The sequence below is a fragment of the Nicotiana sylvestris genome, chromosome 8 (assembly GCF_000393655.2).
Source record: "Nicotiana sylvestris chromosome 8, ASM39365v2, whole genome shotgun sequence".
Taxonomy (NCBI): Eukaryota; Viridiplantae; Streptophyta; class Magnoliopsida; order Solanales; family Solanaceae; genus Nicotiana; species Nicotiana sylvestris.
In genome coordinates, this window is record NC_091064.1 from 41,086,288 (window position 1) to 41,104,052 (window position 17,765).

The window sequence follows — 17,765 nt, forward strand, 5'->3', positions numbered from 1 at the left end:
GTAACGTGAATCCAAAATACATGAGATAAAAATTATCTTGTTCATTTTCCCTGGATCACCCCAATACTTATCAAACTTTTCTTTGATATTCTTTGCCATTTCACTTAAAACTATATCTTCATTTGCTATCAATTGCTTCAAATAGACAGCAACTGTGTAAATTTCAAGAAAATAAATATTCGATGTAACATAACGTGATCCAGATATCTTCAAAGTAAGAAGATAGAAGATTTCAAGAAACATTGTAATTCTTTTTACATTATCCCAATCACTACTCAAAAGTTCACCTGTAGGAATTCCAACATCAATATAAGAATGCTCAAGATAATGTCTCAAGCCAATTTCACTAGAAGCATTATGTGAAAATGCACTTTCAAATTCAATAGCTCTGCGCAACATCAAGTAGGTGGAATTCTATCTTGTTGGAACATCTAAGCATAAAGTTTTCTTAGAATTGAGTTGTTCAGCATCAAAACATTCTTGAAACCTCTTCAACCGTGCAGGAGACTGCCTAACATATCTCACTACATACCTAACACGTTCAACAGGCACTGAAGATTCTTTTAAACCATCCTGGACCACAAGATTCATAATGTGAGCCATACATCTCACGTGAAGGTGAGTACCATTCATCAAATTAGTTCCCATTTTTGTTAATTGCTTAGATAATTCTTTTGCTGTCACATCATTTGAGCTTGCATAATCAACTGTGACAGTGAAGATCTTATTTATCCCCCACTCACATAAGCACCTACCAATACCATTTGCCATATCTTCGCCTTTATGACTAACAATAGGACAAAAATTAATTATTCTCTTATGCATATTCCATTCACTATCAATCCAATGGGCAGTGATACACATGTAATTGATTCTTTGTATAGAAGTCCAGGTATCAGTGGTAATACATACTCTTTGTTTTGTTTCTATAAAAAACCTCTTCAACTTTTGCGTTTCTTCATTAAAAAGATCAAAACAATCCCTAGTTACAGTACTACAGGAAGGGATCCAAAAATAAGGTTGTGCCACTTTCATAAAGTCTCTAAAACCTTCTTTCTCAACAAAGCTAAAAGGAAGCTCATCAACTATTACCATATGACATAATGCTTTCCTACATTCTTCTTGATCAAATTTCCAAGTAACAACAGCTACGTCACCCTGACTACCCCCCGAAGCAGATTAAAAGCCTAAATTTGATTGTTTTTTATCAACAATAGCAGGGCGTTTAGGACACTTAAGCATATGAGAAAGAAGTGTCAACGTACCGTCTTTGGTCTTAAATACATACTCAATAAAGCAATAGTCACATTTTGCTTTTGTACTCCCTTCAGAAGTAATAATTTCTGTAAAATGATCCCACACAACAGACCTTTTTCTCCTTTTTTGGTTATATTTGACTCCGTTGTTTGAGCTTGACTTGTTGCATTTGAATTAGAAGCCCCACTTTCACCCATCATTACCTTATCACTTTGTATATTTTCAGCCATGTATGAGTCACTGCAACAAGAAAAGAAAAGGAATGAGAATAAAAACATCAAGTTGTAAACAATACTAGCGCTTCATTTGTATACAAAAGTATAGCTAATCAGTCATATATTAAGCTGTCCCATTCTAAGCAGACTACTTTTGTCAAAATCAACAACAACTAAAATTATCAAAATCAGTAACAACTTCTTCAACTACTTGAGTTGCCTCAGATTGCACCTCTACTGTAGTTGAAATTTGTGAGAAATACTCCTCTTTAAAGTCCCAACAAAAACCAAAAAACTTATTCATGATGTTAGAAAATGGCATTTTTATGACAATCTAGCTGAATCTCGTCAACCCCTACTAAACCACTAGATAAATTTTCTTACTATAAATTGTTCTAAAAACCAAAGAAGCAGCTCTTGTGAATTCATTTCAGAAGCAGAAAATTAAAACTTGGAAAATCTCACAATTTGCTATTGTCTTCTTCTTACTGTAAACATATCCGTTTAACAAAATCGGCAAATTCAACAATAAATAGTGAGAAAAAACTATAAATTGAAAAGAAAAAAATGACTAGCAAACTCCTGATAATGTTGATTTTGATGGGAATCATAAGTAAGAGTACCTAGATAAGAAGATAAGAAGCCACGAGAGGGAGAGGCGAGACGGAGAGAGGGAGACTGGTGGCTGGTGGAAGTCGACGACGACGATGACTGGTGGCCGGTGGCTGCTGGTTTAGGCGTTAGGGTTGGGTTTCTATGATTTTGTCTTTTGATTATTTAGAAATTAGGAGTGCGTTAGTTTTAGTCTTAGAGAATAGATAGACTATAGACTATAGAGACAGAACAAAGATGGGGTTGTTTTTGATTATTCAAGTTCAAGATTTTTTATATATTTAATATATATAAATAAAAATAAATTTTATATATATATTTATATTCTTAATGGGTTAACGAAATATCCGTTAAGAAAATTGAATAATCCGCCCCCAAACCGATAAGCCGTTAATAAAAAAAATTTAATCTGTTCCCCGTCCGTTAAGCTGTTAAGCCATTACCAGTAAGCCATTAAGCTTTGGTTCGGTTCGGTTTTCGGTTTCGGATCGGTTTTAAACAACCCTAATCCAGAGAAGAAGGGTTCGAGGAGTCAACAGGGCCCAAGGTGAACGGGTATGTGTATACATAAAGAAAATTGGCCTTATGGTCCGTTATGCTCTCGTTAGGGCTAGAGATCTCAACTAGCACCTTCTTCCCCCATTGGCAGTCCGCCCGCACTTTGTCTATATCCTTCACAACGCTAATGAACCGGGAAACGTGTTGGCATCGACCCGACGTAAATGAAGGTCTATCGATGGAAAAATCATTCATACTATCGAACTCGATGGGTGTACATTGTTCGATGGTAGGAGCCACTTTGGGCTTACCCTTGGATTTATTCTTGGATGTTCGAGATGAAGAAGCAGCTTTGTCTTTCCGAGGCACTGTCTTAGAGGTTTAGGCCATGACAACTAAAAGTTTTCTTTTTCTCGAGAACGAAGGCAGAAAACCAAGGACAAAAGAAAGAGGGACGAAGAGGAAGATGGATTTGGATCTGAAAGCTTGAAGGAATCACAAAAGTGCGAGTCACTAAGCAATTGGGGTATTTATAGAAGCCGTATGGGCAGCAGAAAAGCCGAACCAATAACGGTTCATGGGCTTCTTGATAGTCGTGTTGACGACGACCCTTGCATGGCTTTTGAGTTATGGCATTTAATGCTTTGATAGGACTGGCGTCATTATGATAATGCCTAAGGAGTAGGAGTTCGAAACCGTTTCCTATCACTTTGTTCTAGAAAATGCGGGGACTATCTGTATGCGGCAAAAATCAGCGGTTCGATTTTACGATCATCAAGGCGTCTCGAGGTCTCCCAGTGATCGACTTCGAGGGCTCACAGAGACTAGCCTCGAGGCAGTGCAAACCAGTGGCTTCGCTGGATCGATGTAATGCTCCCAAGGCACATGACCAAAGCTGACAAAGCCTATTAGGCTAGTCTAGGCCCGCATCATGGCATAAATGGTTGTACCAGCCCCATATCTTTGTAATAAATATGTTTGTACTATGTTTGGATTCCCTCCATATATAAAGGGGATCCTTGTCATTTTGTAAAAGATCTGATGCTCAATATTGAATATATAAGAACATTCTCTCTGTTTTCTAACATATTCTCTTGATCTCATTGCTTTCATTTATTGCTTATATTCATTGTGTTCTATTTATTGCTCTTCATTTATTGCTTATTATTGGCCATAAAGAGCCATCATTAATTTTATCATAACTGTTAGTCATCCATCGACTACCCTCGACAGGACATCCGACTCGACCTCGAGGCCCTGAATAAGCAAGCTGAGGCCCCGATTATCAACCATTCGGTTTGGTTATCACCTTGTTTTCAAGCTCTTATCTTGTTTCCAAGTCTTTCACTTAGCATCAATTGCCTAACAACTAGCATAAAAATAGATCAAATTAATTCTAATTATAATTACCATTTTCAAGGTAAACAGGTATCTAGCTACTCTTTAACAGTAAAAATATGTTCAAAAGTTTGAATTACACTACTTAAATCTTCATATTAGTAAATCCATTTTTTACAACAATATCAAAGGTAACATATTGCAAATACATATCTAACATCTCATTTATTTAAATTATCTTTTTCTAATATAAATAATAATATTACTTTGTGAAGTTAAAGATTTTATGTCATTTATGTATATATACTATAAAAAAACAAGTATGAAAAAAATGGCACGATTAATTTTTTTGCATATATGTGTATATACATACTAATAAAAAAATAAGGTCTTTTATTAAAATTTGACTTTAGTATACTAATTTTATGGAGCCGTCTTTGTTTGAGAGCCTTGATTGATGGCCATAAACTCTGGTGTGTGGTACAACATGGAGGATATAAATTCAACTTTCTGTTTGGTAAATGAGTAATTACCGTTGCCGCATAGTTACTCTATGCTATATGTTATTCAAACCTCGATCCGAATTTTGCTATAATTTGTTTATAACTTCTTTCTATGCTTTGCACTATACGTGGGATTTTTACAATTGGATCTAGCTTAATTGACTGAGAGATAATGCTACTGAATAAATGAAATAGGACTCCAACATCTAATAGGTGCACAAGACCCATTTTTGCCTCTTTGCATACAGTTTTTGGTTCATAGGAAGAGTTTGTTCCTTCATTTACCATCTCCTCTTGTACCTTTTACTATTAAAATGAAATATGTGAAAGAAGAAAAGATTTGAGGCCTAGTGTTATTGACGGTTTTCAGGCATAGGTTATTGCTAGTATTGGTTATGCTGAGTCCGATCTAGACCAGCATAAAGTAATGGTACTCACTCTCCATCTATGCATATCTATGTTGAAGATCTAATCTAATCTTAAATATTAAAGACTTGTTATTTTATTTTTCTAGCTACATTTTTATTAGAAAACTTACAAAAGTAAGACTCTTGATTTTGTGTTCTAGTATCATTTCATTCTGACGCTCTTGAGATACCTCATGAAGTTTATTCTCCTCCTCGCTTCTGAAGATGAGTTGAACACAAGCCTATAACATGATCTAGGTGTTCATGGTTTTGGACTTCAACTTTGGTACAGTACAAGAAATATTATTTTTAGTGGCGACTAAAGTCGCTACTAAAGACTATAAAGTCGCCACTAATTGCCTTTAGAGGCGACCTTCGGATCGCTCCACTTAAATCCATTACTAAATGTTATCTGTAGCGACATAATGAAGTCGCCACTGAAAACAAGATATTGCGGCGACTATGCTCTCCCCTAAAAGTAAACAATATCGCTAATAAAATGGCTCCTCAATCTGTGTTTCTAGGAAGGTCGCCACTAAAGAATGACTTTAGTAGCGAGTGCAGTCGCCACAAATAGTATCTATTGCAGCGATTCCAATCGCCACCGGTAGCTAAGGACTTTTTGTGGCGCTTCTCGTTGCCACAAATACTAATTATGTCTAGCAACAAGGTATAGTCGCCACTAAAGCTATTTTTCAATAACTAACCAATGCTATAGATTTATTTAGGTGTATTTCTATCAATTGCCTACAAATACTAAAAGCATCAAATTCAACAGACACCAAAAATATTTCTCAACACAAATACTCTTAATACTTTCATTACTATATAGTCAATTAGCTAATACACTGCCCAATACTTTCTTGTTTATTGCCATTGTATGCATTTACACGTGACAAAGGAAAAACAATACATTAAATGTCTTCACACTTTAAACTACTCTTTGGTCGATGCCTTTTGACCACAAGAAAAAAATAAAAGAAAAAACTAAACATTAAATGTCTTCAAACTCCTTGATCATCGCCATTTGTGATTGTTCAAGAACCTTGTCCCTGTTTTCAAGAGGAAAAAATAAAAGATCAAAATCCAACAAAGAACAAAAATTCCAACAAGATGAACTATTTAGTTACATGGACGTTGTGTTATAAGTTAAAAGACACTTTTGTATTTCCACATAAATAATATCTTAAATAGTTTTGCATTCTCAAAGTGGCAGTAGATTTTAGTCATCCAACACCATTTTTTCTGAAAGTGGAGGGTGCTCACCACTAGAGCAACCCACTCTTGTCAACATAGTATAATGGAAAAATAGCATTTAGTCATCCAACACCATTTTTTCTGTTGTTACGAACTGTGTACATAATAACCTGAACTCTTACTGGTTTATCTTGAGTTGACATGTTCCATGTGCCATAAGCTGAGTTCTAGATATAAATGCTATTGTCGTCCCACAAAATTGAAATTGATCAAACATAAATGAGTATATATCAATAAAACCAAACCAACCCACCCCTCACTACCAAAAAGGAACTGCATCCATGAAATATAAGAAGTGCAATGAAATAGAAGAATGTAGATCTTAAGAATTAGCAGCAACCAAGCCTCTATGTCTTGTCATCAGAATACCTTTAGAACTAGCTTCACCTTTAATTTTCTATTGAATTTACTCATCACATGGCTTGACACTTCCATGTCAAATGGGTATGATATGTATGTTAATAATTCAAAAAAATGGTTCAATATTACTTACGATCTATTTTGACGGAGACATTTTGGTTGTAAGAGGAGATTTCATACCAATAGATTTCAAATTTTTAAATACTACAAAAGTTCATGTAGTAGAGAGGTCTCCTAGTCATGAGGAGTTGCATGAGCAAAGAAAAGTAAGTTCAGCGAAATAATAAGTAGAAAATCGGAACTCATGTCTCTAGGTTGAAATGTACAACAGGTTACCAATGTTAAGGACAACGCACTTCTATAAATCTCTGAAGAAACAACCGTAGAACGATAGTGGTAACTCACAAGCAAAGACTAGTAGAATTATTGCACGCGCATAGGTAGAAGATAATATGAAATTTTCGTGGAATCATCGATAAACAAACTTTTTTCACCACTAGCCTTAAGTATCAATAGATGTATAAAAGAACTCCTTGTAACAACAGGAGTAATCCAATCAGTTTTATTCATTAAAAACAAACCAAAACTACTTCCCTGTCAAGTTTTTACACTAACTAAAACTACTTCTCTTTCGACAAACCATAAAATCAGAACCAAAAGAGATTGCCTCCTTCGCATATTTATTTGGCAGTCACTTCATAAATCTTGAATATGATTTTAGTGGTCAATGAAGTGCGACGAGAACCATAAGGTCTCAGGTTCAAATCCTAGAGAAAACAAAAAAAAATTGGGTAAATTTTTTTCCATATGTCGAAGCCTTGGTGAACAAAGTTACCCGATACATATGTTGATGGGAGATAATAAGTACCCAATAAAATTCAAGGTATGTACTAGCTGGCCTGAATACACCATCATCAAAATAATAAATAATATAAATAAATCGAAAATCTTATTCAAGCGCAACCACAACTCTAGTAAAGATTTATCACACATATAGTATTGCCATCAAGATTAATACAACAGCAAAATCTACAGTAAATCAACCCCCAAATAAAATAATAAATTGAAGATTCTGGGAAGCTAAAATACAAAAAATTCAAGAATCCAAGAAAATCACTTCCTCTCAATTCTTTTGGAGTGATTTAAACAATTAATTAGTTCAATAGAATAACCCCCACATTAGAATTAGAAGCTAAACTATGAAAAACCAAGTTAATTTTAAGAGAGAAGAAGGGCACACGTTACCTGTTGGAGGCAGCAGTCGCAGTAGCTCGAGCAAAATGCTGGCTGTTGCAGAAGGTTATATTATAAATAAGTGCATAACAGTTGTATACAATTTTATCACTTTTAAATTATTTCAAAGAAGAAACACAGGATATGAGCTGAGGATTGAGCAACAGATAATTCATCTAGTCATTTTTAGATGTATTTATATAGTGGTAATTATTTATTATAGTAAGCGGCGTAAAGTCTTATGAATTTTGTGTTGATTGACATGGAGGATGTTACCAAGATTTCTTTATATACACAATATCATTGGGATCCAAACAGTTGTACTACCATTCCAATAGAGAAGCTACATATAAGAGATGCCTCAAAATTAAAGATAAGCTACATATAAGAGATGCCTCAAAATCAGAGAGAAAAACTACATATAATTCCAGTAGCATGTCATCTCATGTTAACATTACGTATATTTCAAACAAATAGACGAGACAATTCATGAAGCAAAATCCAGAAATTGCACCAGGAGTTGAAAGTTATTTAAAATGCTAATAGGGTCGTGTTAAGGTGGCATTTGACTTATTAGAGGGAGGATAATTAGAAAACTATTCTGCATATGTCTTTAGTATTTTGGCATTAACATGATGTAATACTGTTGGATTTATTATCTGCTGTATTTCAATATTGTATTTTATGAGGATGTTGAGATGAATGTCTGGGTGTATCAGGAGGGATAAAATTGGGAATAAAGTTATTCGGAACAAAGTGGGAGTAGTTTCCGTGGAGGATAAGATACGAGAGTCGAGATTGAGATGGTTTGGGCATCTTAAGAGAAGAAGCATTGACGCTCCTGTTAGGAGGTGTGAGAGGTTGATCATGGCGGGTTTGAGAAAAGGTTGATCATGGCGGGTTTGAGAAAAGGTTGAAGGATTGCGTATAGATGTTCATAACACGCAGCGGAAGATAATAACAATCCTAGGCAGATCTTTTCGTGTTTAAAATTTATTACATGTCAATAGATCGGATCTAAGACGTACCTGGTGAAGAAAGTCTCATTTCAAATTCTTCGATAGTGCGAAGACTCTATGCGTATCCACACCGAGACTGATCCTTGCTATCAACTCTTGATCAATGAAACCCGCGAACAAATTGAACGAAGAATATTGTGCTGAAATTTTTCTCAAAAATCTTAACTCAATGTTAGAAGAACAAGAAACACTTTTCTTGTAATTGTATTTTCTCCCTTGGCTTGTGTTGCACTCACTTTCACAAAGTGGTTTTTCTTCTCAAGAATTAATAATACGACAAATTTTCTTTCATCACCCTTTATATAGCATCACCTGTAAACCCTTTTCCTATTTGGTTGAGGTAATAATTTACTTAGGGTAAAAGTTTATTCCAAAAATAAACTTCATGAAATATTTTATATGGAAATTTGAAATTCCATCTAATTGGAATCATGACTGTCGATTTCAAATCCAATCCCAATTGAAATTGAAGTATCAATTAATGTATTATATTAAAAAAAAAAAAGGAATACCAATCTTATTCTTAATGGGTTTAAACAAGCTCACGTCGTTCTTTGGCAATCCAATCCTAAATTGGTTTTCCAAATAAGTCTTCATCATTAATATATTATATACATCCCATGTATATAAATAAATAATAACTATATATCATATATATATTTTGACCAAGAGATAATTTAATTTTCCATTCCAAATAGAAAACTTCAATTTGTTCACAATATTAATCATACCCTCTGTGCTAGCAAAGAATATAATAATATTTCATTTGGACTAATAACTAAATTTTTTTGACTAATTAAATTCCTTAATTTAATTATCAAATAATAAGTTAATTAATCCTTTAGCAAAGATTAGAGCACTCGTTAGTGTGCGACCCCATAGGTTCAATACTAAACCGGTAGTAAATTGATCACATCAATATACTAATCAAGGGTGGTGTTTAGAAACACTCCTTAACGATCGGATAGAATGAAGTATACAATTTACTCTCAAGAACCAGTAGAAGAATAATGTAGTAATTCCTTCTGTCCTTGTAGCTCTGGATCACCCTAGGATATGGTTTAACTGTCAAATCCTAATAGGCGACCAACTATGTGTTCATGTCAAATATAATCGACCACTGAATGACCTAAAAAACTCATTTCTTCTTTCATTCAATTGCCCTGGACAAGGTCTTAGTTTGGTCGTTTATAATTCATGACAACATGGAGCTTAAACTCATTACCAAGAGTTGACAGATTCCATCTTGACCAATCACTAATTCTACAAGTATTTAATCGTACCCAATATCCTTTCAACTATTTCCCTAGGGCCATAGATGTCTAGTATCAAAGTACAATAAATAACTTGTCAATTACTATGACGATCTCAGGTCAAAGGAAATTCTTACATCACACTCTTCAAGAGAATATCCTATTGACAGTTTATGGTATTCTAACCATTAGGAATTATCCAATGAGTCGGTTCAATGATCATATCTCTATATGCATCATCTATCTATGTGATTCAGTTAATGAGATCAACTAATCTTTATCCCATAAAAATAATCACATAATTATTGATCTAACCGAATTACTAATGTCCAAATTAATAATCCTACAATCAAGAACAAATTTAGATTAAATTGTAAGAGACTTTGCTCTCATTATCATGATCTCTATCACAATGACAAATCTCAAAATTTAATCAAGGACCTTATCAAATTAATCAAACAATTAATAATAACTATGATAAAAGAGTGCCATATATTTTTATATCAAATAACGTTCACATAAATATGTTCAAATCATCAAATATGAGTTTGGATCTAGGGCATATCTACTATATCCCTAACAATTTCCCACTTGCACTAGAGCCAATCGCTCTTGTACTTCATTCCCAATTTTCACTTGTGCTTGTCAAACTCCTTTGCACCAAGAGCTTTAGTGAATGGGTATGGAGAATTTTTCTTTCCATCAACCTTTTGAATCTAGACGTCTCCACGTCCAATGATTTCTCTTATCAAGTGATCCCTTGACAGAACGTGTTTGGATTTTTGGTGTGATTTTGGTTCTTTTGCTTGAGCAATGGCTCCAGTATTGTCACATAACAATGGAACCGCACCTTCTATTGAAGGAACCACACCAAGTTCAGTTAGGAACTTTTTCATCCATACAGCTTCCATAGCAACTTCACTAGCTGCTATATATTCTACTTTAGTCACTGAATCAGCTACTGTAGCTTGTTTGGAACTTTTCCAACTCATTGCACTACTATTTAAGGTAAATACATAACTAGAAATAGATTTTCTATCATCTTTATCTGAAGAGAAACTTGCATCACTTTAACCTTCAAGTTTCAACTCAGAATATCCATAAATGAGGAATTGGCCTTTAGTCCTTCTTAAATACTTAAGAATGATCTTCACCACCTTCCAATGTTCCTCACCAGAATTTGCATGATATCTGCTAGTCACTCTAAGTGCATAAGCCATATCAGGACGTGTACATGTCATGGTATACATGATATCTCCCGCTGCACTAGCTTATGAGATCCTACTCATGCGTTCTCTCTCTTCAGGTGTTTTAGGACAATCCTCCCTACTGAGAGTAATTCCAGTGCCTATCGGTAGATAGCCTCTTTGGATTATCCATATTATACCTTTTCAATATGGTATCAATGTACAAAGACTGGGAAAGTCCAAGAAACTTCCTCGATCTATCTCCATAGATCTTTATTCCTAATATATAAGCTGCTTCTCCCAAGTCTTTCATGGAGAACTATTCAGATAGCCAAATCTTGGTACTTTGCAATGCCAGTATGTCATTTCCTATGAGCAATATATCATCAACATACAATATTAAGAATATAATTGTGCTCCCACTAACCTTCTTGTACATACAAGGTTCTTCTTCGCATCTAACAAAATTGAACTTTTCAATTGTCTTGTTAAAGCAAATATTTCAACTTTGAGAAGCTTGCTTTAGTCCATAAATGGATATTTGTAGCTTGTAAATTTTATTATGATCAGACAGAGATGTGAAACCTTCAGGTTGTGTCATATACACATCATCTTCTAGCTCACCATTAAGGAAAGTAGTTTTCACATCCATTTGCCATATTTCATAATCAGAACTTTGTATAGCCTCTTCATAGGTCTTAGGGTTATCATCATTATGATCACCCTCATTTGATACATCATCTTGTACCATTAGATTTAATCTAGTTGGTACATGACGTTCTCGTGTAGACCTTCTAAGAGGTTCTTGTACAACTTGTTCACTTTGTGCTGGATTTGGTTATTGTTCAATTTGGTTTGGAACCAGTTCATTAACCTGTTCTTGAACTATATTTAGTTCTTGAACCTCAACCGTTGAAGATGGAACCTTCCTTGTCAACTTCAAAACATCCAATTAAGGTTCTTCAACTTGTGTCTCATGATCTTGATTTTGTGTCAATTTATTAGTTTCTTGAACTTCATCAAATTCTATTTCTCCACTACAATCTCCTTCCAAAAGAAATTCCCTTTCCAAAAAGGTTGCTCCTCTAGCCACAAATGCTTTATGGTTAGAAAGGTGTTAGAAATAATATCCCATTGTTTCTTTGGGATGCCCAATGAACCTACATTTATCAGATCTTAAGTCAAGTTTATCAGACTAAAGTCTCTTAACATAAGCTAGATGATAATAGGGGAATTTAACTATAATTAGGCCCTAAATAACCACCTTCTTGTATAGTTTGGATGATAAAAGTGATAACAAAATGCTCTTATTAGTGTTTTTCATGCTTTGCAGGTTATATATGACCAGAGAAGGCTATGGAGTACTTTTGGGATCAAATATGGAGAAAAAGAGGCCGATCGTAAAATTCCGTCAAGTAAACCACGCGAAACAGCTCAAGTCAGAACTGAAAGAGGACTGTCGCGGTTCCATCGCGACCGCGGCAGAACCGCGGTAGAAGATGGCTGCAGACAAAGTGAGAATCAGAGAGCATGTTTGGCCGCAGTTTGACCGCGACCGCGGCAGAACCGCGGAGGAGGCGGAGAACTTCAGGGACTAAAGTGCAAAACACGGGATTTTTAGCCCAAAACCCTAATTTAAACATTAGACTTTGCCCAAGAGAGACATGTATTGATTTGGAGAGTATTTTGGCAAGGAAAAACAATTGTGAGAGATCACCTAAAACATCTTTCTTCTTTTCTTTGATTTTTCTTGCAAGTTTTATGAGGAATATTGTTTTAGTTTGTTTACCCATAGTTATGAGTAGCTAAATCCTTTGTCTAAGGTTTTGATGGAACCTATTGGGGGATGAACTTCTTGTTTATGTGAATACAAATTGCTAGTCTCAATCTTTATTTGTTCAACTTTGTGCATGTTGTAGTTAATTGACAGGATCCTCAATTAGTTGTGCCTATTTAGTGTGCATAACTCGGGAGAGAGTGCATATTTAGGTTATTGTTGAACAACACCACTCCCAAAGTATAAGAGGGATCTATAACTGCGGGTTTAAAGGCGGGATTAGGGATAACGAAGCCTTGAGTGCAATCTAAAGTGAACCGTGTTAATTAGAGCTAGCTAGTGTATCTCGGGAGAGTGCATTGAGTATATTACTGTGATTACTCGGGAGAGATTTATGGTAAGATGAGCGTTCATGATTGATAGAGAGGTGTTGGTCAATTTGTATGAAGCATAAACAGAAGGGATTCCACCAATAGGGGAAGTCATTACCTTAGTGTTTTCTCATTATTGTTTACAACCTTAGCATCCTTAGTTTATAGCTGTTTATTTACTTGCAATTTTAGTTATTTAAGACACCATCAACTGTGATTCAAACGTTTGGGGAAATTGGTTCTCAAGAGTTTAGTGGGTCTAAAGATAGCGATTGATAGGTTAACTCTCTGTGGATTCGACTCTGGGCAGAATACTCAGGTTATATTTGCAACGTCCGCAGGGTCCTTTTTATAAGGCATAATTGGGCGTGATCAAATTTTGGCGCCGTTACCGGGGAGTTAACGGAATTATCAATTACCATTTATAGAAATACAAAAATTCTTAGTGTAGTCAGTTTTCTCTACACCAAATTTTTGATTGAAATTTTTTACGGTTGTTGACGTGGTTGCACAGGTGTATGCCTAGAAACTCTACGAGGACTGGAGAACTACTTGAAGGACTATCAGACCCCGAGAAAACATTCCGGATATTGAACCATGCCAACAAAAGACTTCAACAACCTCATCAAACACACAAACTCGAAATTGACATGGGTGATGTAGACAACTCAACGGAAACGTCAGAGATATGGCACCTCATGTGCCTGAGGCTGCACTATATGACTGGGCATAACCCACAGCTGACAATCTGGCCACTTCCATTGTTGTGCCCGCGATACAAGCTGAATCGTTCCAGATTACGAACAACATGCTGCACTTGCTGCAAAACAAGGGACTATTTTCTGGGACACCAGCCGAAGATCCTCAGCAGCACTTGAAGAACTTCCTGTCAATTTGCAAAACTCAAAGGCAACCCAACGTAACTCCGGAAGCAATCAGGCTGTTATTATTTCCATTCTCGGTGACAGGAGCTGCTCAGGTCTGGCTAAACTCACTCCCTATAAACTCTATAGAAACTTGGGATGAGTTAGTCAAGCAATTTCACATCAAGTTCCACCCGCCCAACAAAACAACTCAACAAATTGATGAGATTGTGAGCTTTAAATAGAAACCAATGGAGACACTGCATGAGACATGGAGCCGGTTTAAAGGAATGTTGGTTATATGTCCACACCATGGTATTCCAGATCAGATGTTGGGACAATGGTTTTACATGGGACTGTCAGATAGCATGAAGAACATTGTAGATGCCTCAGCTGGTGGGGCATTTTTGAGCAAAACTTGGAGAGAAGGTCAGAGTCTGTTTGACAAAATGGCTCAGAATTCGGGGTGGATGACGAGGAATGCACCTATCACTCCAGTGGTGCACTCAGTGCCTTTTGACCCATCAAATTCCATGGCTGAAAATGTGGCGACCCTCTTGACACAGATGAGCATACTCACCAAAAAGGTGGATGAATCAGGGCAGAAACAGCAAGTGCACATTGTAGATACTACCAATGGGGGATTGTGCACAACTTGCATTAGTCAGCCAGTTGGTAATCCTTGGAATGCAGAACATGATCATCATTATCAGCACCCTGAAGACATGAACTATGTGTCAAACTATGGAGGCCAGAGATAGGGCAATCAGAACTGGGGTCAGCAAACTCAGCAGCCATACAGACCACCTCAGCCACAGTAAAACGCTGGAAGCATGGGAAGTATGAGACCTCCCAACAATATGGCACCTTATCCAAGGCCACAGGGGTACAACAATCAGTAGCAAGGGTATCCCCCACCTTAGCAACAACATGGTGGAAGGCAAGAAGATGGGTTCACTAGACTTGAAGCAATGATGTAGCAGGTTATTGGGTCCAATGCAAAAATAAATGAAAGAGTAGATGCACATGACGCAACAATCAAAAATATTGAAGTGCAATTGGGCCAAATTTCAATGTCTCTGAACAATCGTCCTCAGGGGACATTACCTGCAGACACCCAGATTAATCCAAAAGATCAGGGCCCAAAGCAGCTGATGGCGGTGAGTCTCCGTAATGGCAGGGATCTAGATGTAGAACAAGAGAGAGCTCGAGAAAATATACAGGCTGAGACATTCATTCTAGTACCCATTAAGCTGGATGAGTCTACAATACTGACAGAGGTGACAATCCAACCTGCTCTGGAAGAAAAGAACATTCTTCAGGAGACCGAGAAAGTAGCTGAGCCAGTTGAAGAGCCAGTAGTTGAAATAGTAGCTTATAAAGAGAAGTCCCAAGTGATTGGGAAGAAGAGACCTCCTGCACCCTTTCCACAGAGGCTGGCCAAGCATCAAAAGGAGGAGCAATATAAAAAGTTCTTTGAAATGCTCAAACAAATCCAGGTAAATATTCCACTGATTGAAGCTTTAAAGGAGATGCCTAGGTACGCAAAAATGATGAAGGACTTGATGTCCCGGAAATTTGATTTTCAAGACTTGGCTACGGTTACACTTACTCAGACCTGTAGTGCAGTGGTGACGAGACATATTGCTGAAAAGCTGTCTGATCCAGGTAGCTTTACAATTCCATGCACTATTGGGAATTTCGCCTTTGCTAAGGCGCTCTGTGATTTAGGGGCCAGCATTAATCTTATGCCCCTGGCTATCTATAAGAGGTTGGGCATTGGGAGAGCTAGACCCACCTCCATGTTATTGCAGCTGGCCGACAGGACTGTGAAGCGTCCATTCGGTATCCTTGATGATGTGCTTATTCAGGTGGGGAAATTTGTGTTCCCTGCAGATCTTGTGATCTTGGATTGCAAAGTGGATGAAGAGATTCCTATAATCTTAGGAAGACCATTCTTGGCCACGGGGAGAGCTCTGATTGACTGTGAGACTGGGGAGCTCAAAATGAGACTCAATGATGAGGAAATAACATTCAATGTGCAGAAGTCTATGAGGCGACCAAGCGAGTTCGCCAATTGCTCTCGTATTGATGCCGTGGATGTAATTGTAGAGTCTGATTATAAGGTGTTGACAATTGAGGACCCCCTTTCTGCATGTTTGATGAACTTAGATGAAGTGAATGGTGAGGATTTGGCGGAATGGGTGTTGGCATTAGAAGGTAGAGGGTTCTGGGAGAGAAATCTAGAGTTTGAGCCCTTGCACTTAGAAAAGAGAGAAACTCCTCTAGCTAAGCCATCCATTGAAGAACCACCAAAGCTGAAGTTAAAGCCATTACCAGCCCACCTCAGGTATGAATTTCTGGGACCTCACTCCACATTACCTGTTATTATCTCATCTAGTTTGTTAGATGTGCAGGTTTAAAAACTTTTACAGGTACTAAAGGAGTGCAAAACTGCCATGGGGTGGACCATGGCAGACATCAGGGGGATCATCCCCGCCTACTACATGCACAAGATTCTGCTGGAAGAGGGGCACAAACCTTCCAGGGAACATCAGAGGAGGCTGAACCCCAACATGAAGGAAGTGGTGAAGAAGGAGGTGATAAAGTGGTTGGATGCGGGAATTATTTTCCCAATCTCTGACAGCAGCTGGGTGAGCCCAGTGCAATATGTTCCTAAAAAGGGTGGAATGACGGTTGTGACAAATGACAACAATGAATTGATCTCAACAAGAACCGTCACAGTCTAGAGAATTTGTATGGACTATCGAAAGTTGAATCTAGCCACCCGGAAAGACCACTTCCCACTTACCTTCATTGATCAGATATTGGACAGATTGGTAGGGAGGTCACACTTCTGTTTTCTGGATGGGTACTTAGGGTACAATCAGATCTCCATTGCACCGGAGGACAGAGAGAAGACCTTCTTCACATGCCCATATGGCATTTATGCCTTTAGACGGATGCCCTTTGGCCTATGCAACACACCTGCCATATTCCAACGGTGCATGATGGCCATATTCACTGACATGGTTGAGGACATAATGGAGGTGTTCATGGATGACTTCTTAGTGGTGGGGAATTCATTTGATGAGTGCCTGATAAATCTAACGCGTGTGCTGAAACGGTGCATCGAGACTAACTTGGTTCTGAACTGGGAGAAGTGCCATTTCATGGTACAAGAAGGTATAGTCTTGGGGCACCGGGTGTCAAGCAAGGTAATAGAGGTGGATCGCGCAAAAGTTGATGTAATAGCAAAGCTTCCTCCACCAACTTCAGTCAAATCCATCAGAAGCTTCCTTGGACATGCCGGTTTTTACCGGAGGTTCATAAAAGACTTCTCCAAAATCACCAACCCTCTCTGTAAGTTGTTAGAAAAAGATCACCCGTTTTTGTTTTCTGATGATTGCAAGGTAGCATTTGAGGAGTTGAAAAAGAGACTGGTCACAACACCCATCATTGTTGCCCCCAACTGGGAGCAACCGTTCGAACTAATGTGTGATGCCCGTGACTATGCAGTGGGAGCGGTGCTGGGCTAGCGGAAAGACAAACTGATGCACCCAATCTACTATGCTAGTAGAACTCTGAGTGGAGCCCAATTGAACTACACTATGA